The 23274-nt window shown below is 38.3% G+C and overlaps 1 pseudogene across 1 annotated transcript; it reads right to left on the reverse strand.

The window, feature by feature from the left end:
* Nucleotides 1–75: 75 nt before the first annotated feature.
* LOC132679166 (calaxin-like) lies at nucleotides 76–23253 on the reverse strand (annotated as a pseudogene). The gene is made up of 6 exons (XR_013553991.2): nucleotides 21180–23253; nucleotides 11635–11788; nucleotides 11279–11383; nucleotides 5426–5577; nucleotides 2103–2207; nucleotides 76–172 (listed from the first exon to the last, which is right to left on the reverse strand). The product of XR_013553991.2 is annotated as a calaxin-like (transcript).
* Nucleotides 23254–23274: the final 21 nt, after the last annotated feature.

The raw sequence follows: 23274 nt of genomic DNA on the forward strand, positions 1-23274 counted from the left end.
TTGCAATAGTTATATGTAAATTAAATGAACAAAAGATAAAAATTTTACAATGCAAATAAAGACAGGCAACCAGGATCTGTTTCTGATTTTAATACAAGTATTAAGTGTTTCACATTCAAAAACTAGAATTCAGGATGTGTCTGAATGCCAGGGCTTCAAAATCAATACAATTCTGTAAAGTAAAAAAGTTAAACTATTAGAACAAAGCTGAAATTAGGAGCCTATATTCTTTAGTTAGTCTCTAAGAAGAATTTGCTTATCTATGGCAGAAACAAATCTGTATTTGTCAATCCTAGACTGCTAACCCATACATTTAGCATACCTACATTGTTTGTCCTATCAGACTACAAAATTGGAAACTGGAACAAGTATGTTCAAGCTGTGTCCTTTTTTTTTTTTTTAACTGCTAAAAATAACTTGAGAAGGCCCATACCAAACTGTCTGTTTTTCTTTTCTCTATATACCTAAAGGCCTCTTACCTAATGGATTGAATTTGAACATACCGGTTAAGAAGGTTCATCATCAGTTATGACCTGATTCAAACTTGCTGGGATGGCACCAAATGGTAGATGGTATTAAAAGAAGCTGGAGGCAAGGGGTTTGGCCTTACTTCCTTGTAAGGTAATTATTTTTTTCTGCTGAACTCCCAGGTAAAAGACACGTTAGAGACCCAAGCATAGAATTGGAAAGAGCAAGTTACTGTCTACAACATGCTTCTGACTTTAAGGTGCTATGAATTTCTACCTCAGGGTCTTATTAAAATGTAGATTCTGATAGTGGTGGCCAGAAGCTGGTGGGTTATGGGAATGCAGAACGGTTTACAGTTTTCCAAGATGGAAAGCAGTCTGGAGATTGGTTGTACAACATTGTGAATGTACTTAACATCACTGAACTGTATGTTTACAATTGGTTAAGATGGGTAAATTTTGTGTTAGATGTATTTTACCACAACTGAAAAAAAAAATTATCTGACAGCCTTAAAAGGAGGAGCTGCTCAGTGGGTTCAGTTTTGTTGAATGGATTCCTGATCTTCTCAGGACTTTGCAAGATCTTTCCAGTGACCACATGGAAGCCAGCATGCCTCCCCATCCCCACCAACATGCACAATATTTGATCAAGATGAGTGGAAGTAACCTTTGCTGTGTCAAGCATCATAGAAACAACAACAACAACAACAACAACAACAACAACAATTGAGTCAGTTGGTTTGGGTTGGGGCCTGAGATTCCCCATTTTCCCCAGGTTCTTAGGTGACACCATTGCTGCTGGTGAGTAGCAAGGTTCTCAGTAACTGGGCTACTGAGTTCTGGGAGCAACTGGAGATCTGTTGGTGTTCCATCTGACCTAAGTAGTTGCTCCAATCCAGTCCATTCTATGTGGCTTCCTCCATCAGTCTCAAAATGAGAAGTGTGCCTTTCACACACTGCATTTTACTATTTATTTCCAGGAATAAACTACAGTGGGACAAGTTAGAGAAATGAGCCGAAGATAGCATAGGAGAACTTAACATGCAAGTTTGTGCATAAAATCGCCATCTAGATCACTGCAGAGAATTAAAAAGTTTATACTTTTCTTCTTCAAAGGAAGAATTAAAGGAAATTTTAATGTGTCAAATTATTAGGCTGGCTCTTCTGGCTCAGAAAACTTGTCAAATTCATACATGAAAAACCTTGCTAAGCACAAATACTATAAAGTACTTTAAATGTATTCAAGATTTTTAATAATTATTCTCATGGTTTGGCAACATTTGGGTTGAAAGAGATCGAATTTTGTCCTGGCAGTTATGGTGGGTACTTGCTGAGTACACTATTCAATGTTCTATCCCTTAAGCCTGCCAATAGACTCTAGTTTTCTTTGGGAAAATATTAACATACAAGAAATCAGGAATTGTGTATAGCTAAAGAGCCTGCAAGCTCAAAAAGTCTGTTGAATAGAATCCTCACTATTGTTGATTCCCAAAACGTGGGGATGGAGCTGAGATCGTCATGGTTGCCTGAACTTCAGCTGTGGGCTAAAGTCCCTACAGAGGTGAGTGTCCAGGTATTACTGTCTGATCCCTTAAAAACTTTGCTCTTAACCACTTTGAGCTATTGGCACTGTACCTTTGCTTCTGGTAAACACGGTCCAAATACCTCCAACAAAAGTCTCTCTTCTCTAACTGCTTTTTCAAAGTCTGCAAAAGAGATCTTGCCATCGTTGTCATAATCCTAGAGAGGAAGATGAGTTCTTGATAAATGATAGGGTAGTTTTTAATTTTGCATGGAAAATAACTCTTTGCCAAGTAAAACTATTAGTTTACATTTCTGTGGGCACTACTTACATAAATCAAAAGGTACTTATTTATCAAGGCTACTTACTTTATTCCTGGAAGTCTGTTTAGAATACCTGTTATTATAGGTTGAAAATTTGTGTCCCTCTTGCCTCTAAATCCAATGTTAAAGCCCCCAATGTGATGATTTGGGAGGTGTCTTTGGGAGGTAATTAGGTTTAGATGAGGTATTAAAGGTGGACCCCCCATGATATAATTAGCATCTCTGTAAGTAGAGACCAGAGCTCCCTCTCTCTTCCATGTGAGGACACATTGAGGTGGTGGCTGTCTGCAAGCAAGGAAGAGCATCCTCACTATGGAAGCAAATTGACTGGCACCTTGATCTTGGACTTCCCAGTCTCAGGATTTTTTTAAAGATTTTATTTATTTTATTTCATTTTTAATATTTTTAAATTATTTTTGAGAGAGAGGCAGAGTGTGAATGGGTGAGGGGCAGAAAGAGAGGGAGACACAGGATCCGAAGCAGGCTCCAGGCTCTGAGCCATCAGCACAGAGTCCAGCGCGGGGCTTGAACTCACAAATCACGAGATCATGGCCTGAGCCAAAGTTGGACATTCAGCTGACTGAGCCACTCAGGCAGACTTTATTTTTAAGTAATCTCTACACCCAACAGGGACTCAAACTTACAACCCTGAGATAAAGAGTCACACATTCCACCAACTGAGCCAGCCAGGCACTCCCCAGTCTCAGGATTTTGAGAAACAAATTCCTATTGTCTAAGTCACCCAGTCTGGTATTTTGTTATGGCAGTCCAAGCAGACTAAGACACCTGAGTTACCTTAAATATATAAAATATGGTCGTGTCTCTAAAGGATTTATACTGTAACTGGGGAGTAAAACAAAAAGAGGACACATAGTGCTACATTTGTGATAAAATCAGTGCCATAGGGCAAAGATTTTCAAACTTAATTTTTAGTAGTAGAATTTGTTCCTCAAAGGATCTCTGACTTGAGAGCTCATCATGTAAAAAGGATAAAAGTGAAGTTACTCACTTAAGGAGCAAGGCACTGGGAGTTAGAGCAGTAACAGTTCAAGATGGACTAGAATCATAAGAAGATGCTTGCAGACTACTGGGAGGCCTTTAAGGATGATTGAGAGGACTTTTAGGTAGCTGAAGAGGTCTGGGGTGGAAATGCAGAAGAATGGCCCAAACTGAAGTTTGACAACATGAGGCGATGTAAGTCAGGAAGAAGACAGACCTGCCTGGAGTGGAGCATTAATGACAGGGACTGTGGGGGATTAAATCACGGGAGGGGCAGGGGACCATATACGTAGATTATAAATGCTTTAACTGCTTAATTCAGTTTGGGTTTGATTTGATGGGTCCTTGTTTTTTCACTTCTGAGCATAACTCAGGGTTGCTGAGAGTCTAACTTAGAGAAAGGTTTGAATAATTACCAGAAAAAAATTCACTCCAGGGGCACCTGGGTGGCTCAGTCAGTTAAGCGTCCAACTTTGGCTCAGGTTATGATCTCATGGTTCATGAGTTTGAGCCCCATGTCAGGCTCTGTGCTTACAGTTCAGAGCCTGGAGCCTACTTCAGATTCTGTATCTTCCTCTCTCTCTGCCCCTTCCCCGCTCATGCTTTGTCTCTCTCTCTCTCAAAAATAAATAAAAATTAAAAAAGGAAAAATTTCACTCCATAACATGTCCTTTAAAAAAAGAAGAGGGATGCCTGGGTGGCTCAGTAGATTAAGTGTCCAACTTCTGCTGAGGTCATGATCTCGCAGTTTGTGGGTTTGAGCCCTGCGTCGGGCTCGGTGCTATAGCTCAGAGCCTGGAGCCTGCTTAGAATCCTGTGTTTCCCTCTCTCTGCCCCTACCCCGCTCATGCGCGCATGCTCCTCTCTCTCAAAAATAAGTAAACATTAAAAAAAATTAAAGGGGTGTCTTGGTGTTTCAGTCAGTTAAGTGTCCGACATTGGCTCAGGTCATGATCTCATGGTTCATGGGTTCGAGCCCCCGCATCAGGCTCTGTGCTGACAGCTCAGAGCCTGGAGTCTGCTTCAGATTCTGTGTCTCCTTCTCTCTTGCTGCCCCTCCCCTGTGTTCATGTTCTATCTCTCAAAAATAAATAAATGTTAAAAAAAATTTTTTTTAATTAAACAAAAAAAGAGTGAATTTGGAATTGGGGAAAATACTGTCTCTCAAGAAGTCTACCCTCAGCCCTAGTAGTGGCTAGTGAGAGTATTTCTTAATCCCTATTTTGTGGAGCTTGAACCCACAAAACCCATGAGATCATGATCTGAGCTGAAACCAAGAGTCAGATGCTTAACTGACCGAGCCACCCAGGCATCCCCAGTGAGAGTATTTCTGAAGGAAGAAGGTATGCTGGAGTCTGTGTTAGCTGAATCTAAGACTTGGCAGCCCCCATCATCTATTTCTTTCCTCATCTCCAGAGTAATGGAAATGAGCTGGGTCCAGAATGCTTTAGAGTTAACAACTTTTCACTGGTATCCAGGATAGGGGCATAGTAAGAAAAGGGAAGAAATCACTATGTCCATAATAAAGTGGTACTTTTTGTTTCATTGAAAGAAGAATTCTGCACCCCATTTTCTATCATGATTTTGGGTAAAACTATTAGTATTTCTGTTTTCTCATCTGTAAAATAGAGATAGTAATTTCTACTGCATAGGGTTGTTTTGAGGGTAAAATGAGTTCCTATATTAAAGTTCTATGAAGGCCCTTGGCATATAGTTAAGTACTTTATAAGGGACAGCTATTTTAATTATTATGTTATTTTGTTATAATGAATGTTTAGATGGATTGGAGGGCTAAGGTCATGCAGACAGACTAGAGTGGCATCCAATTTTACACAAACTGAATCTGCTGCACCACTCCCTCCCAACCCCCACATTGAGTAAAATATTTTAAAATAATACAGTTAATATTTTGTGTAGTGATTCATTTAATCACCCAGCCATTCCATAAGTATTTATTGAGCACCCACTATCATCCAGGCACTGTTGTAGGCAATGGATAGAGCAGAGAACAAAATCTCCTGTCCTCATAAAGGTTACTTTCATTATAAAGGGAAATAAATAATTTATTTGTCTTTAGCTTTCCCCAATATCTGCTTATAGATTTTCATTCTTACCATTTTTTTCAGTGTTATATCTACCAACTGTTTTATTCCTTCATCATTCTCTTCTTCAGATGACTGTTGGTGTAGACTGTTCTTTAACATGTCAAATATCTCTTCTCGACAAATGTAACCATCACCATTCAAATAGTAAACTTCAAAACAGACTGCCCAAAGCACAAGAAATGTAAAGACTTGGATAAGAACAGTTAAAATATCACTAGTCTTCTCCTTAAGTTATTTTAATATATAGTTTTTAAAAAGATAAAAACAATTTATACAACCTACAATTATTGGTCTATATGACAGATGAATTTTAAAATAAAGCACCTTTTATACTTATTGGCACAAGATTAAATACTCCTTGGAATGTGGAATTTGAAATTGAGAGTTTAAAAATGTTATGAAACCTGAAACCATGAAACTGTTAGAAGAAATCATAGGAACAAGTTCCTTGACATGGGTCTTGGTGATGATTTCATGGCTATGACACCAAAAGCACAAGCAACAAAATAAAAACACAAGTGGGACCACATCAAACTAAAAAGCTTCTGCATAGTAAAAGAAACCATCATCAAAATGAAAAGACAACCTGTGAAATGGGAAAATAATATTTGCAAACAATATCAGATAAGGTGTTAATATCCAAAATATATAAGGAACTCCTACAACTCAATAGCAAAAAAGAAAAAAAAATTAAAAATAGGCAAAGGACCTGAATAGCATTTCTCCAAAGAAGATAAATGAAAAGCCAACAGCTATAGGAAAAGATGCTCAACATAACTAGTCATTAGGGAAATGCAAATTAAAACCACAATGAGATATCACCGCATGCCTGCAAGAATGGCTATCATTAAAACAAACAAATAAACAAAAAATGCCAAAAATAAGATAACAAATGCTGGTGTGGATGTGTAGAAAAGGGAACACTTATTTGCCGTTGTTACGATTATAAATTGGTAGAGCCACTATGGAACATAGTATGGAGGATCCTCAAAATATTAAAAATAGAACTTCCATATAACCCAGCAATTCTATGTGTGGGAATATATCCAAAGGTAATGAAAACACTAACTCAAAAAGATATCTGCACCTCCATGTTCATAGAGCATTATGTACAATAGCCAAGGTTTGGAAACAATCTAAGTTTCTATCAATGGATGAATAAATATAAATAAGAATATTACTCAGCCATAAAAAATGAGAAAATGCTATCATTTGCAATAACGTAGGTGAAACTTGAAGGCATTATGCTAAGGAAAATAATTGAGACAGGGAATGACAAATACTCTATGACCTCCCTTATACGTGGAATCCCCAAAACAAAAACAAAACAAAACAAACAAGAAACTTGACAATAACAACAGATTCATAGAAAAAGAGATCAGACTTGTGGTGATCAAAGATGGGCAGTTGGAGGGAGGGGGAACTAGAGGAAGATGGCTAAAAGGCACAAACTTCCAGTTATGAGATAAATATGTACTAGGAAAGTAACATACAACATGAAGACCATAACTAACACTGATGTATGATATATAGAAAAGTTGTTAAGAGAGTGAATTCTAAGAGTTCTCATCACAAGGAGAAATAATTTTTTTCCTTTATACTTTTCTTCTTATTGTATCTATATAAGAAGATGGATGTTAGCTGAACCTATTGTGGTAATCATTTTGTAGTATATGTAGAACTGATCTGTATGCCTTAAATTTATAAAGTGATATATGTCAATCATTTCTCAATAAAACTAGAAAAATAAAAGAATTTGGGGGAAAAAAAGTAGTTGATAAAGATGCAGATTCCTGTTCACCTGTACCTAGATGGGAGAGGAAACAGTTACAGATTAGATATCAAGCGATCTTTGTAAGGAACAGATTTGATACTAAATCTTCATAATTAAAAAAATAAATGGGGATGCCTGGGTGGCTCAGTCAGTTAAGCTTCCGAGTTTGGCTCAGGTCATGATCTCAATGTTCATGACTTGCACACTCTCTCAAAAATAAATAAACATTTTTAAAAAAACACACAAATAAACAGAATTTTTCCTGATATAGCACAAAATAAGAGTATGGATTCCTTGGTGGTAGTAGCTCAGAGAATGCTATTTTAAAACATTCCCAAAGTGAAACCGATGTAGCCAGTTGAAACCAGTCTTCAATCCACATTGGAGAATCAGTCTTATAGGTACTTTACATTGTAGCCTTAATTTAAAAAAAAAAAAAAATTAAGCAGCTCCTTAAAGGGGTGCCTGGGTGGCTCAGTTGACTGAGTGTCTGAGTCTTGGTTTATGCTCAGGATGATTCATGGTTTGTGGGTTCGAGCCCCGTGTTGGGTTCTGCACTGTCAACATGGAGCCTGCTGGGGATTCTCTCTCCCTCTCTCTGCCCCTCCATACTTCCATGCTGTCTCTCTCAAAATACACACACACACACACACACACACAAAAAAAAAAAAAAAAAAAAAAAAAGTGGCTCATGAGAAATTTACATACCTAAGATTTTTCTTTCTGTCTTGGCATTTATGAACTATGTTTTAATATACTACATTATCTACATTGGGGACTTCTTGTTTCTGTAATACTTTTTGTTGTTGTTCATGTATTTATTTTGAGAGAGAGTGAGAACACAATTGGGGGAAGAGAGAGACTCCCAAGTGCGCTAACAGCAGAGCCCTATGTGGGGCTCAATCTCACCAACTGTGAGATCATAAACTGAGCTGAAATCAAGAGCCAGTCTCTTAACCGACTAAGCCACTCAAGGACCGCCCCCTGCCTTTTTTTTTTTTTTAAAGTTGGAATACTTTAGGGGCACTTGGGTGGCTAAGTGGATTAAGAGTCTGACTCTGGATTTCAGCTCAGGTTGTGATCTCCCAGTTTGTGGGATCGAGCCCCACGTCAGACTCTGTGCTGACAGCGGGGAGCCTTCCTGGGATTCTCTCTCTCCTTCTCTCTCTGCCCCTGCCCTGCTCATGCTCTCTCTCTCAAAATAAATAAACTTAAAAAAATAATAAAGTTGGAATACTTTGAAATCAATGACATTAATTTAGGTACTTGAAACTATTTATAAACAAACAATACCTTCTGTGTTCAGAGATAACCATCAATTCCAATTTGTAGATATTAATAGTCCTTTTCCTCTTCTCTGTCCCCACTGTTATTTCCTAGGTAACTTCAACAATCTAGGAAACTCTCCTGCCTCCATCCAATATTTCATTATTTATTATAGTTGATTCACAACTGTCCTCTTAGGGAATGTTGGGGAGAGGAATGTTGCTCAGTAGACGATTCAACCTTAATAATACACATTCAGTTGACCCTAATATTACATGTCTCAACATCAGTTCTACCAACTCCACATGTTCATTCCTGTTGGTTAGCCTGCTCTTCCTTCTAGTTTCTTTCTGCCCAAGATTTACAAGAATTAACTGAAATGCTAGTTATTCTGTGGAAGTGTCTTCTGATCCACCAGATCCACTAGAAAGCACTTTCTCGTCACTCCCATATAGTATTTTGAAAATACATAGATTTTGAAGTAATCATGTTATATTACGGTTATTAGTTTATATGTATTATGTGACCAAGAACTGAGCATCTCCTGTAGAATGACACAAATAAAAGACAATAACTGTATAGACTTCAAAAAAAATGTGATGAAGCTGCAATAAAAGAGATCTCTTTTTACTTTTAAATTTGCTTTTTTTTTTAAGTTTATTTATTTATTTTGAGAGAGAGCTAGGGAGGGGCAGAGAGAGGGAGAGAGAGACAATCCCAAGCAGGCTCCACACTGTCAGTGAGGAGCCCAATGCGGGGCTCAAACCTATGAACTGAGGTAATGACACCTGAGCTGAAACCAAGAGTCAGACACTTAACCAAATGAGCCAGCCAGGTGCCCCAATAATTTCTTTTTAAATAAACTCTATACCCAACATGGGGCTAGAACTCACAACCCAGAGATCAAGAAGCACGTGCTCTACTGACTGAGCCAGCCAGGTGCCCCTAGAAGTAAGTATTTTTTTTAAACCTTTGGTCATGCAATACATATATACACATGTGTACACATACGTGCGTATATATCTCATTATTATTCACTTACATAGAGTACAAAACTAAGTACAAACTTCAGCATATCACTGGCAAAGAACATTTTTCAGTATATCTGTGTAGTGAGTCCATCATCTCCTTGGAAGTCTGCCCATCTGCACTATCCAAAATGACCACTCTCTCCCTGAAGAGGGACTTCTGTGACTTCTATACATTCATTCATGCCACAGATGACCTTACTCAGGTCCTGAGAATACAGTAATGAAGGAGCTCTTCTGGAGTTCGCAATCTAGTTAAATGTTTTAGCAAAAGCAATAGAATCAATATAAAATTCCAGAGTATCAGATTAGCTGTGTCTTTTTGTTGAGTTTCTTCAATCCATAGCATACATGTGATGTGGGGAACAAAGGCAAAAAAAAAAAAAAAATTAAATTTCCTGACAACTCGTAGCACATGAACAAGTCCTTGAGATAGGCAGAGTGACTTTCCTTTAGGAACTCAACTGCCTCTATGTCGATACTTTGCTATGGGCAAAAGACAGTCTTAACATCAACCCAACCTCCAGTAGTCTCCTTTAATAAATAAAAATTTCTTTGGTAACCAGTTCCTTTTTCTCTACCCCCACCCCCCACCAAGTTGTATGTTAGTAAACAGTGGGCATATGACCCACTGGTATACATCTGAAGGGTCGGATGACTAAGGTTTTATTAGACAGTAGTAAATGACTTTTTCCTAACAGCCCCTCAAGGGTCTGGAAACCTTGCTTCCAAATTCCTTAGAGACTTATGCTATCCCTAACCTCCTCCAAACTTGAAAGTATATAATCAGCCACTGTCACAACCCCAGTGCAGCTCTTTCTCCCCACAGGTCCTGTCCCCCTGCTTTAATAAAACCACCTTCTTGCACCAGAGGTGTCTCAAGAATTCTTGCTTGACTGTTCACTCAGAACCCCACCATTTCCTCATCACATGCAGCTCAACCCTATGAGAAGTGGCATTTTTCCCAAATTAACATATCTTGAAATATATATGAAACAGTTTTAGGAAGTAGGATTAGAGGAGGAAAATTCATTGACAGCATGATGCTATTCAATCACATACATCTGTATTCAGTGTCACAGCCATTTTCACCATGTATTAGTATTACCATAAGAATTTACATCCATGAAAACTTAGCTTTTCACTTCTTGGTGAGACTTCTGTATAAGAGTGCTGCAACAACCTTAAGTAGCAACTATATTTCAGTGTTATCCTGTGAAAAATTAAACTGGAGAAAAGTTAAGGAAAAAAAAACCCCACATAATGTTGAATGTCAATTTTACCTCAAAAAAAAAAAAAAAAGAAAGAAAAAAAAGAAAAAAAATTAAAAGAAAAAACACAAAACATTGTAAATGTCAAAGAAAGTTGGTGATTTTTTTAAATGTTGCTATCATTTTTTAAAATGTGTGTTTAATTTTTTTTTTTAATTTTTTTTTAACATTTATTTATTTTTGAGACAGAGAGAGACAGAGAATGAACAGGGGAGGGGCAGAGAGAGAGGGAGACACAGAATCCGAAACAGGCTCCAGGCTCTGAGCTGTCAGCACAGAGCCCGACGCGGGGCTCGAACTCACGGACCGCGAGATCATGACCTGAGCCGAAGTCAGCCGCTTAACAGACTGAGCCACCCAGGCGCCCCTGTTTTGATTTTTTTTTAAAGCTGTCACAAACTATTTTTGAAAGGTTGCTATAGAGAACATTGATTTTATATTTTTTAAAATTGTTTAAGCATTCACTAAATACAAAATTGACACTGTATATTACTAAGTCAGTAATCACATATAGAAATCTTACACTTCAGCTTTTCTTCAAAAGTCCCTCGAAGAAACACTGATAATCCTTTAACCCACTCTTTCACATTTATGCAGTTATCATGGTCTTTGTCAAACACAAAAAATACTGAAAGAAAAAGACCATAGAAGTATATTGTAATTTAAAGCTATTTTATAATTCAAATATATAAACCTTCCCAAATTGAGAGGAAAAAAAGGTTTTGGCCATCTTTAAGAGTCAAAATTATTGGAAATGTATGTGTGTGTGTATATATATATATATTTTGTCATTACAAAAATGTTTGCCACATATTAATTATTAACACCATATATATCGCCATCTCAGCTTGGCCCATTTCCATTTCTTAAGCCTCTTACCCCTGTTCATTAGCATATCGTCAGTCATTCCAAATACGCTGTGCAGGATTGCTCCAAAAGCATTACGATCTAGCCCAAGGTTATTAAGTCTTACATTAGCTCTTTCCACCAAGCTGTGAAAGTCTTACAAGACATTCTACTTCACTTTTTTTGACTGTAAAATAAAAATACAAATAAGTACAACTTAGACTTAATGAGTACTCCAATTAAAAATATTTTACTAAGCAGCTATTTTTTTCCTATGATGCTAGATGCTCTAGTGATTAAAAACAGAATGACATCACTTGTTACTTAAGGGCTTACGCAATTAAGGTGGGTGTCACCAGAAGACTCGTAAGACGGTATGTAAATGAAAAATTATGTAACATAATGCTCACTACTACAGACATGTGAAGAAAGAGAAATCAGTGTGGGAAAGAGGAGTTAGGTCATTTTCATGGGAGTAGACTTTGAACAGAGACTTGGAAGGATACATTGTATTTATACAGGAAGGAATGTGTTGGGGGTGGTAAAATGGAGAATTCCAGGGAGAGATAATATGGGTAAAAGAAAGAGGTAGAATTGTGGTTGAAGTTGAACATGCTTTATTGGGAGCACAGCAAGTTAGGAAGAAGTGAAAAAACAAGATTGAAGAGGACGGGCTGATGGCAGAGGGCCTTGAATACCTAGTCAGAAAATTAACATTTACAGTTGACTTTTGAACCACATAGGTTTGAACTGTGGGTCTACTTAAATGCAATAAAAAATAAATATAGCGCAGTACTGTAAATGTATTTTTCTTATGATTTTCTTAAAAGTTTTTAGCTTACTTTAAGAATACAGTATATAATATATAAAACATACAAAATAGGTTAATTGATTGTTTATGTTATCAGTAAGGTCAGCAGTAGGCTATTGGTAGGTAAGCTTTTGGGGAGTCAAAAGTTGTATATGGATTTTCAACTGTATTGCAGGGGTTGGTGCTTATATCCTACACTTTGTTCAAGGATCAACTACATTTTACTGGAGCCGTGTTTCTAATGGACCGTCCAGGACCATCTGAATGAGAGAAATCCACAGCCTCCCCTTTGTTTGTTCAAAAGCAGATTCCCAAGCCTTACTTGACTTACCACGTCAGAATCACTAACATCAGACCCAGGAATTAGCTTTTAAAAAACAAGACCTCAGTTGACTCTTCTAAGCCCTGAGGGTTGAAAAAGTGGGAGGGAGCTTGAGATGTTGCAGAAAATCAGTGGGACTTGGTGACTAATTTTCAAACAGAAATGTTCAATATTCACACACTTGGATTTCAGTCCAGACTTAGAAAAGGGTATTTTTAAAGAAGTGCAGGGTGATTTTAATGCATTGATCAGGACTGAGAATTAAGGGATTCCATTTAGCAGGCTACACAGTGTAACTATAAGCTCAGAAATATGACAAAAAGCTCATTTTTACCCATCCAATAAGAATTTATATTGAAGGCCTCCTGTGAACCGGGCAGTGAATACACCACGGTTTCTGCCCACAAAGTTGTTACACTTTGGCTAAGAGATAAGAAAAAAAAAAAAAAAAGTGCAAGCACTATGATTGATGGTGTTTGGCAGTGACCCAAAAGAAGGAATAATCAACTGGGGAGGTAGCAGGAAATTAACAAAGGTCCCAAGGAGGAGGGGTCACTTGCCAGAGGAGGCAGCTTGAAGGTATGTTCTGAAAGCTAGCTGCAGATGGTTGGTATGGCCACATGGCAGACTAGACTTTACAATGGGGAGTTTCTGAAAAATTTTGGCTGGCAAGTTAAGGGATCATATTTGCACTTAAGGAGGGTCACTTTGGCAGTAGATTCTCAAAACCACATTATGAATGATGAGTCCACATGTGACAAGGTTGTGTCTTCCCCAAAACAATTTTAACAGTCTATGCCATCCCATATGCTCTTTCTACAAAGACTTTGATACTCCTCTGAGATGGGATCTGTCTCCTTCACTTGAAACAGGGAAGGCATTTTCTGACATTTCAACCAGTAGAGCTCAGTGGAAATGAGGCAGTGTGAACTTTTCAAGGCTAGGTCACTAAAGGGGTTGCAGCTGCTCTGAGGACAAAAACTTGGAAAGAATTTTTTCTCATAAAAAATACAGAGAAAGAGGAAGCTCAGGTGTGGATGTGCTGTATGAAGTGTAGAGTATGTTAATGTTTGCCTGAAAGTCAGCCTGCTTAACTCTGATGGAGAATTATCGGGAGTGCAAACGTTAGCACCAACAATAGTTTCCTCCTTGAGGAAAGGGAGGTTTTAAGAGTCAGATGCTGCTCTGAGCCAAATATTAACAAGTCATCCAACACAGCTATCAAGGATTTTAGGCACAATTTTCAGCAGGTAGTAATTTTTTCTGAGTTTTATCCATGTAAGCTCACATTTCATTACAGCTAAAGACCTTACTCATGCGGTCCAGGAACCATTGTAAATGATATTTGAAAGATCTTGGGTAATGAGAATTGTGAGGTGCTAGGCACTGGCTCATGTTATTTAACTTTATTTTGGGATAACTTTAGATTTACACAAAAGAAGCAATGATGATAGAGTTCCCAATCTTCACTGTTTCTCCGTTAAAACTTTACAGAACCGTGGTACAATTATCAAAATGAATACACGAACATCGGCACATTATTAACTAAACTACAGATCTTACCACTTTTCCACTAATGCTCTTTTTTTGATTCCAGAATCCAAGCCAGGATACATTTGGCTGGCATGTCTCCTCCAATCTATGATAGTTTTTAGTCTTTCATGACTTTTTTTTTTCTTAAAGTTTTAATTTATTTTGAGAGGGCATGAGCAGGGGAGGAACAAAGAATCCCAAGCAGACTCCATGCTGAGCATGGACAAGGGCTCAACCCCACAAACCGTGACATTATGACCTGAGCTGAAATCAAGAGTTGGATGCTTAACCTGAGCCACCCAGAGGGCCCAACCTTGACTTTTCATTTTGCATAATATTCTTCAATTTGGGTTTGTCTTTTTTTTTTTTTTTTTGCATAATAAGCTGTGGTTAGGGGTTTGGGGGGTGAATTCTAGAGATAAATTGCTGTTCTTCTCACATGTCAGGGGGACACATACAAGGTTAACTGCTGAGAACTTTGATCACTTGATTACGCTAGTCTACAGGGTTCTCCACTGTAGTTGCTATTTATCCTTTCCACAATCTATTCTTTGGAAGCCAATCTTTTAGGGAAAATGTAATTCCACTTCTTGGGAAGGAGTATCTATACTATTACTTGGAATTTTCATGAAAGCAAGAGGTCTTTTTTTCCCTATGTACTCAATTATTTATGTCAGGGTGTGTGTGTGTGGGGGGGTCACATACACTTATTTTATCACAATCCTGTCATCTTACTCAAATTGTTCCAGTTTTGGCCCTTGGGAGCTTTCAAGTTGGCTCTTGTATGCTTCACATCACACAACCCCATTGGCTTTTTCACTTCTTCGCTTTCTGGCACTACTTGCCAGGCCAATCTTATATTTTCCCTGTGTGAGGTAACAGGAAATATATATATATATATATATATATATATATATATATATATATATATATATATATATATATATATATATATATATATATTGGTTTCTGTCCCTGGTTCCTGGCACATAGCTCCCAAAACTCTTGGGATTTCCTAAATGATGTGAGCAGCATGAGTATCTTTTGTTCAATTTTGTCATTGACCCTGGCCCCCAACACAAAGCTCCTAAATCCCTTAGAACATCAGGGGTGATAGGAATCTTTTGTTCTAAGGAGGCGACTACTGGTGGCTCCTGGCTGGGAGCTAGTCACCAAAAAGACTTGATTAAAAGTCCATGATTAAAAGCTTGGAACTTTCAGCTGTATCCCCCATTGTGCAGAGGGGCTGGATATTGAGTTAATGACCTATGGTGCCTATGTGATGAAAACTCCATGAAGACCCCCAAAGTGTTCAGGGAGCTTCTGGGATGGTGAACATATGAAGGTCCTGGGAAAGGGAATGGAAGCTCCATGCCCCTTCCTACATACCTTGCCCTGTGCATCTCTGCTGTCTGCTCCTGATTGTATCCTTGTATTTCAAAAACTGTATCCTTCTATAATAAATCAGTAATCTATTAAGTAAACAATTTTCCTCAGTTCTATGAGCTGCTCTAGCAAATTAATTGGGCCTCAAATTTATAGCCAGTTAGTCTGAAATGCAGGTAACAACCTGGACTTGTGATGGGCATCTGAAGTGGGAGACAGTCTTGTGGCATTGAACTCAACGTACAGGATCTGATGCCATCTCAGGTAGTGTCAGAACTGAGAAATTGTAGGGTACCCGGCCGATGTCACAGAAAATTGCTTGCTTGAAAAAACCACACAGTTGGGAGACTGGAAGTGTCAAGAAGTGTAGCAGTAGTGTCAGTAAAAGAGAAACAAGGCATAGCATAGGTTTTCCTTTACACTCTGTGTGGCTATTTCTTCAAGGAATCCTGGTTGTTTTTATTGGAGACTGGTATTTAGACACCAAGGATTATGCACTGGGTGTGCTTATTACTACTGGGAAATGAATAATTTCTAAGCCCAATACATAACCAGGAGCTGGGATGGGTACAGTGGAATATTTCTAAGCCCTCTCAGCAGACAAAGCTGGAAAATATGTATGTATACTTACCTATATATGCATACATATTGGCCCATGTTATGTGTGACAAATGAAGTGAAAGCCAAATATTGGACCAATGGGTCTATAGGTGGTCCTGGGCTAAGTCCCAGAAGAGATGATCAATTGTATTTTTTACCTCACGAACACTCAGGGCTCATGAGTTCATAAGGGCTAATCATACTAGATTTAACTTATTTCCTCCTTCTAGTCGGAGTGGATCAGAGAAATGCAGTTCACAAAGTATTTGGATTTTAGGGGAGCCTGGGTGGCTCAGTTGGTTAAGCACGTGACTCTTAATTTCAGCTCAGGTCATGATGTCATGATTTGTGAGATCATGCCTCCTGTTGGGCTCTGTACAGAGCCTGCTTGGGATTCTGTCTGTCCCTCCCCCATTCTCTTTCAAAATAAATTAAAAAACATTTTTTTAAAATGTTCGTTTAGGGGCGCCTGGGTGGCTCAGTCAGTTAAGCGTCCGACTTCAGCTCAGGTCATGATCTCACAGTCCGTGAGTTCGAGCCCCGCATCGGGCTCTCTGTTGACAGCTCAGAGCCTGGAGCCTGTTTCCGATTCTGTGTCTCCCTCTCTCTCTGACCCTCCCCTGTTCATGCTCTGTCTCTCTGTGTCTCAAAAATAAATAAACATTAAAAAAAAATGTTCGTTTATTTTTGAGAGAGAGAGACAGAGCGTGAGTGGGGGAGGAGCAGAGAGAGAGGGAGACACGGAATCTGAAGGGGGCTCCAGGCTCTGAGCTGTCAGTACAGAGCCCGATGCGGGGCTCAAACTCATGAACAGCGAGATCATGACCTGAGCTGAAGTCGGATGCTTACTGACTGAGCCACCCAGGTGCCCCAAAAATAAATACATATTAAAAAAATCCACATAATATTTGCATTTTAGGAAGGCATATAACAAAAATCTCTTACTCTTATGTCAATTATCTACTCAGTATCCAGTAGTGCCAAGCACAATGGTAGGCTCTCACATAAATGTTTGCTAAGTAAATGGTAACTCCTTGTACACAAATGAGGTAAAGGAATATACTGGAGGAGACAGGATCCAAAGTAAGCTCTAGCTGCCAAAATAATCACTTGAATCAAACAACATGAAATTATTAGAAAGTTTTAAAATTGTTCACTGAGCTTTAAAAAAATTTCTTAATCTATATGTGTAAAAATTATGGCTGAACAATATGTGTGAATAAGACTGGGTCAATTCCTAACTCACTATTAATCAAGCTGTGATTGCAATTAGGTTGATAGAACTGAAATTTCACCTGGGAGAAACTAGGGATTCATCAGGAAACCCTACACTTCAGTGTGTCTAAGAATAAATGGAGTGAACAATCTGGATGATTGGCTCTACTCGCAGAGATATTTAAATGTGCCTAGGGTGGTATCCAGGAATCTACATTTTCAGTAAGCATCGTTAGGTGATTCTGATGCTGGAGATACTCCTACCATACTATGAATAAGAGGTATACAGCCAAGATCAACTACAGAATTTGTGGGTCCAATGCAAAGAAAACATGGGTCCCTCATTGAAAACATTAATTTTAAGTGTTAGTGGAGCATTAAACTAAGCGTGGGGCCCCATGACAATGCATAGGTTGCACACACATGAAGCCATTTACTATGCCCTGAGGTAATGATCTGCCACTGCCACTAAAGATTTAAAAAACTCTACTTAATTTTAATTTACATTTAAATAGCCACACACATACTTTTTAAAAAATGGGGCACCTGGCTGGCTCAGTTGGTAGACCATGGGACAACTCTTCCTCTCAGGGTCACGAGTTCAAGCCCCACTTTAGGTGTAGAGATTACTTAAAAAAAATTTTAAGTAAATAAATAGCCACACATTGCTAGTGGTTACTCTACTGGAATAGAGCTCTACAATGTTTTATATTCTAGAGCTGTATGAAAAAAAATCAACAGCTGCTTGGTAAGGTAATGAATTTTCTTCGTGAGGTCACTGGAAATAGTGGAGGATCAGAGTCACGCAATCTAGTAGTTTGGACTCAAGAAGCCATGTGGCACATGTAGGCCTAGTAAATTATGAAGCCTCCCTCTTAAGAAACTTTAAAGCAAAGCCCAAGAAAAGCCATCTCAACTTTCTGGCACATGACAACTAAAACTATCTATGTACACCAAGAGAAATAGTAAGACAATCCCTTTTGTCTTTTTAAGTAAACTCTACCCCCAGTGTGGGGCTCGAACTCATGACCCTGAGATCAAGTCACATATTCCACCAACTGAGCCATGCAGCCACCCCAAGACAATCTCTTCCTGAGAAGGGAAGGCCAAGGTGGTTACTATTTGTTAGCTCTCCCCAGTCCTACCCATTGAGAAGCAAATTCTAGGTGCACCTGGCTGGCTGGCTGAGTCAGTAGAACATATAACTCTTGATCTCAGGGTTGTGAGTTTGAGCCCCATGTTGGGTGTACAAACTAAAAACAAAATCTCAAAACAACAAAAAAACACCCAAGTTCCAGTCATGAGAGGCCAGTCTGGTTTTTCAACTCAAGGACCCAAGAACTGAGCTGAATTCAACAATTTTTATTTTGCATTCACTATGGGACAGTACTATACAGAATGACCATGAGAGTCTAGAATGCTTATTAGTTGCATCGAGAAATGAAGATGAAATGCATGTTCTGGCATCAGACTTACCTGGGTTCTAGCTCTGCCTCCACCAGAAAAGTTCACTGTCATTTTAGACAATCTGAGACTTGGTTTCCTCATCTGAAAATGTGGAAAATTTCACCTACCTCATTGGGTTTTTTTCCTGAGACTTAAAGATGAAGATAAACCATTAAGCATACCATTTCCCCAATGAAGAGCTTAATAAACATGAGTTGTTAATAATCTCAGTATAAAATAGTAATCTGGTTACACTGAACTTTTGATCCTAATTTAGTGTCAAAATTCTGCAAAAGGAATGCAACTCGTTCCTCTTTTGAAAGATACTATTCAGTATCTTCTTTGTAGGAGACTGTATGGGAAGCGGGCCTGATCTAGTATTACATATTCTTTACTTATATTACCTATACTTTCAGAGAATTGTTTTCAAATAACAAATTATGGTATTAAACACACATTTGGGTAGCTGGCTAAAAGTAGTTTCATTTGGATGGGGAGAGGAGTTAGATTTTTAAAGTATGCAAAATTTCCTTTTGAATGTTTAAAACTCAGGTTAAGAAAACAGCAAATAGGGGCACCTGAGTGGCTCAGTCGGTTAAGTGTCCAACTCCAGGTTTTGGCTCAGGTCATGAGCTCACGGCTTCGTGGGTTCAAGCCCCGCATTGGGTTCTGTGCTGGCAGTGCGGGGCCTGGTTGGGATTCTCTCTCTCTCCTCTCTCCCACTCGGCTGTCTCTCTCTCAAAATAAACTTAAAATTAAAAATAGGGGCACCTGAATGGCTCAGTCAGTTGAGTGTCCGACTTCAGCTCAGGTCATGATCTCAGTTTGTGGGGTCGAGCCCCGCATCAGGCTATGTGGTGACTGCTTGCTCAGAGCCTGGTGCCTACTTCAGATTCTGTGTCTCCTTCTCTCTCTGCCCCTCCCCCGCTCACGCTTTGTCTGTTTCTCAAAAATAAATAAATGTAAAAAAAAAATTAAAAAAGCAAAACAGAACAAAAAACAGAGGCACCTGGGCGGCTCAGTTGGTTAAGTGTCCAACTACAGCTCAGGTCATGATCTCATAGTTCATGGGTTCGAGCCCCATGTCAGGCTCTATGCTAACAGCTGGGAGCCTGGTGCCTGCTTCAGATTCTGTCTCTCCCTTTCTCTCTGCCCTCCCCCCACTCACACTCTCTCTCTCAAAAATAAACATTAAAGGGGCACCTGGGTGGCTTAAGCCCTGCGTCGGGCTCTGTGCTGACAGCTCAGAACCTGGAGCCTGCTTTGGAGTCTATGTCTCCCTCTCTCTCTCTCAAAAATAATAAAACATAAAAATAAATAAATCTTTAAAAATAAACATTAAAAATGTTTAAAAAATTAAAAAGAAAGCAAACCAATCTCCAAAAAATAAAAGAAAAAGAAAACGGCAAATAACAGTAGATATTACATTCAACTTTGGTTAAATCTGCTAGATGGATTTTAAGAGTTGAAGAACAGCAAGATTGCAAAAACAGGCCCTAGAAGTGCTTGAGGATCATTTAAAATATAACTGGAATGAGAGAAAACTGAATTAAGTCTACCAACGAGATTCTTAGGGTGGTACTACTGAGACCTACTGAGACCACACAAGGAAAAATGGAAGTGCCCAACAACAAGGCTGTACTAGTGTCAGAAATAAAAGTCATTTCCTCAAAGTCTAAAGACATTGTCAAAATGGATCTCAGTCAGGATTGCTTGTTGTCATGCCCGTGAGACAAGATACTTTTTAAGGTCTGTCAGGGCAAGGATTCCCCCCTCCCCCAATCTGTTACATTAATTTTAATAAACATTTGCTATGTGCAAAGTACCATGCTTATTTCTTCAGCAACTAAAATATCTTCTATAGCTCTATCAATCCTCTGCCTCTATGGGTTTTGTGTCAGGGAATTGGTCAAGGTAAACCTTTAGAGTTTGAGATCTCTTATTAAATTTCAGGCTGTTAACAGAACGAGTCCTTGGTTGGCAGATAATCCTTTAGTACATATGTCACATAAGTTCTCAAATTCTTCTTTCCACATACACAAATATATTTTAGGAACCTGATTAAAATATTCTCAGTGTAATGCAGGGATTTTGTAAATTCACTTATAATCTATTTTTTTAAATGGCCAAAACATTAGACAGAAATTAGAGGAACTCTATTTTGGGTGTTACAAAGAACCTGTTAATGTCCAATGTATCTATCAATGTTTCTATTTGATTGAATAAAGATGTTCAGGCAGTGCTGGATGTCTGGTTAGTACTCACAGTTCTTGACAGTATTACTAATGGATTCCACCAGTTTCTTCAGAGTCTTCTGGTCCATGTCAAGTGTTGCTTCAACACACTGTAGAGTTCTCAGATAGCCTAGTTCCAAGCCTACATGTCTTGGATTGTCACTGATTCCATAGTTCATTACTCTATACCAACAGAATGTGACGGCGGCAACATTCCAGCAACCACAGAAGGTTCTCAAGTGATTGCAAAAATATGCAACAACGGTTGTTAGCACTCAAAACAAATGCAATGATTCCATGAATGTTACTGTGATCTGAAATATTACAGCAATTCCTACATTTATCTTTTCTTTAGGGCTAAACACCACTTAAAGTGGTACTTGATATTATTGTCATTTATATTTCCTCAGCACAAACTGTATGGTTGAAAATGTTTCCTTCCTATCTGAACACACAACTAAATAAAATTATAAGGATCTTATTTTTAAGTGGACATATTTTTCTAGGCTATAAATAGCTCCTTCAAAGATTACGTAACCTCCTTTAAAAAACTTTAAGCATCTTCTCGTAAGAGAGACTTCAATCTGGGAGCTCCTAGAAAAATGTAAAACCCCACTAGTACCCCTCCAACTTATACCTGACTGACTGGTAAGAAAGCATGGTGTGACTATGCCAAAGCTGGTCAAAATAACTGTTCTAACTCTACTGTCAAATCCTAATACAGGGAACAAACATTTCCTAGTCTGTTTACTGGCTTTCACTATAGTAAGGCAAGAAAATGTACCAGAATGAATTTTAGAATTTAGAATACAATATTCTTACAAATTTTAAATAAAATATAAAGTAAATTTTAAAATAAGGCAAATGTAGGGCGCCTGGCTGGCTCGACTGGAGGAGCGTGCAATTCTTGATCTTGAGGTCATGAGTTTGAGCCCTATGTTGGGTATAAAGATTACAAAAAAAATTAAAACAAATTATAAAAAAGTAAAATAATGCAAATACAACTGGAACACAAAAGCTCTCCCAAAACTTTTCTTTAGGAAATACTGTGTTCACTGAATTAAGTTGAAAACTGGCAATGTTTTAAAAGTGTGAAACCTGTCACTTAAGTCTGAAGAATAACTGTTCTCAGTTTCTCCAAGTCTAGTCTATTATTCTCTATGAAATGAAAGCAAATGAGGCAATAGGCTTTTAGCACACCTTGACTGGAGGAATATGAACCTATATTCTGGATAAAGTCAACTCAGAACAATCTTACGGTATTTAAAATAAAACACCTAAATATACTAAAGGCAACCAAATGAATCCAAAACAATCAGACAGAGAAGTACTGGTATAAATTCAATTTTTCGATTCAGACACTCATCAATTTTGTTGCGGTTACCTTGGCATCATTATCCACATAACATGCCCTGTGTTTATAAAACTGGTATAAAAGTATTCAAGAAAAAGGGTGGTTTGGTGGAAAGAAGAAGTAAGAAATGTTAGGGACTTGCACATAACATTACTCTATCAAATTTTCTTCCCATAGCTTATTAGAAAGAAGACTATTAAGGCTACCATCACAGAAGCAATGAAAAAGGTGTCTCGCAGACAGTCAACACAGCCTGGAAAGAACAGTTTTTCTGCCAGGTCACCTTATTCCTCGGTCTAATAACCGTTGCTTTCTAATTTGATATAATCATCACATTCTGGACCAGTGTGCTCATACCAAAACTGATCACCAAATAAACTGATAAACTTATCTTTTAGCATTTTCTTGAACAACCATTCTAAGAAACTTCCTTTCAGATAAAAAAATGTTCCTCAAAACTTATTGTGTACTCAAGAGCATATACATATCTTTTATTTATTTCTTTAAGTTTATTTATTTGAGAGAGAGAGAGGGCAGAAAGAGAAGGGAGAGAGAGAATCCCAAGCAGGCTCTGCGCTGTCAGCACAGAGCCTAACATGGGTCTCAATCTCACAATTTCAAGATCATGACCTGAGCCGAAACCAAGAGTTGGATGCTTAACTGACTGAGCCACCCAGGTGCCCCTACATATATTTTATTAGGAAAGAGTATGAAGCTTTAAGCATAAAATTTAAGGAAGTTTACCAAGAAATAAATAATTTTTACAGCTAAA

The sequence above is a fragment of the Panthera onca genome, chromosome A2, assembly GCF_046562875.1.
Source record: "Panthera onca isolate mPanOnc1 chromosome A2, mPanOnc1 haplotype 2, whole genome shotgun sequence".
Taxonomy (NCBI): Eukaryota; Metazoa; Chordata; class Mammalia; order Carnivora; family Felidae; genus Panthera; species Panthera onca.